Source organism: Fukomys damarensis, unplaced genomic scaffold (assembly GCF_012274545.1).
Source record: "Fukomys damarensis isolate Sample0158 unplaced genomic scaffold, DMR_v1.0_HiC HiC_scaffold_13, whole genome shotgun sequence".
In the NCBI taxonomy this organism is placed as follows: domain Eukaryota; kingdom Metazoa; phylum Chordata; class Mammalia; order Rodentia; family Bathyergidae; genus Fukomys; species Fukomys damarensis.
In genome coordinates, this window is record NW_022900925.1 from 10,067,885 (window position 1) to 10,069,238 (window position 1,354).

A 1,354-nucleotide genomic window follows, 5' to 3' on the forward strand; every position below is an offset into this window, starting at 1 on the left:
GGCCGGCTGCCCCCGGGCTCGCGGACCTCTCGCTTCTGCCGGATAAGGCTACTGGCCAGCGCCGCCATGGCGCCCCGGGAGGAGACACCCCCAAACCAGCAGGCGCCTGAAGCGCGCTGGGCTCCTTCAGAGGAGCCCTCTCACGGCATGCTCTTGACGATCTGGCCCCAACTCATTGCCCCACCCACAGGACCTGAGGATAAGTCCCAGACTCCCCCAAGTACCCCAAAAGCTGCCAGCTCCTACCCTTGGGCCCTGTACTAGCTCCACCGGACCCAGCAGTCTATGCACTCTTCAGCTGACCTCACCCTCGAATTCTGTCCCCTACTGAAAACTACCCCTTCCCTCCTCTCCTATGTCTCTGTCCCCACTTCCTCTATCCCAAAGCCAAGACCTGCAAAATTTCTAGGATGTGGTCCTAATATCCTCGGACGTATTTCCACCCTATTTTAGGGCCCACACTCCAGCCAGATCCACTTTTGTAATCTAAAAGATGTGGATCCTTAGCTTTGGGAATATTAGTTCACCCTACTCCTTCTGGGCCACTATTCAATGTCAAGGCCTCCTTGGTGCTTTTTCCTTTGCTACCTTCTAAATGAAGAGGACCTCCCACTTTTCACCGAAATTCCCCTAAAATATGTGTCAGTATCAGGGTTGTCCAGATTCAGTGAAAAGGGGTTCCCAGATCCTCTAGCTGGATGACATCTTTTTTTACTCCCGTTTCTAGTAGCATAGCGTTCATTCCAGCTGCTGAGGCCCTTTCCTCACCTTTTCACACTCCACTCTTTTGGAAGTCACCTCCAAATCCACCCTTTCTAGTGGATACACCAGGTGGTTGTCTGGAGGACCCTCTTGCCTCCAAATAAGGAGCATTCGTTTATGTTTTTTTTTTTCCTTGTTGCCCCTAAATTTCCTCAGGGACAGCTCGTGCTATTTAGATCCCACGCCCTCTAATCTAACCAGCCCCCCAAAAGAGGTGTGCACCCACGTTGTCACCTGTCCCCAAATGCGAATAGGCCCCCAACAAGTCAGCACATCAGAGCTTCCTGCGGCAGGGCTTCCTAGTCCTCCCGGAGACTGCCTATATCACCCCTTTTTCCTTTCCCCGATGCCCCTCAACCTGTCCCGTCCAGTTGATTCAGGAGAAAGGTGGCGCTGGCTCCGGTTCCAGGCTCCTCCCTCCCTGTCCCCGCAAGTGGAGCTTCCCCAGCACCCGGCTAGGCGTCCCGGACTCTCACGAAGGGTGAGGGTGTCTGCAGAGCGCCGTGGTCCCGAAGTCGGAGCACTGGGCCTGGCGGCTGGATTAGGCAGAGTGGCGGCGGCGGCGGCTGTGGGAAGCTAAGGCGGCTGCGGT

General features: G+C 55.6%; 1 protein-coding gene across 1 annotated transcript in view; it reads right to left on the reverse strand.

Moving 5' to 3' along the window:
- Positions 1-1,354, reverse strand: part of LOC104855834 (transmembrane protein 102) — an 8,125-nt gene that overhangs the window by 3,597 nt on the left and 3,174 nt on the right. The gene's annotated exons all lie outside the window — the stretch shown is intronic.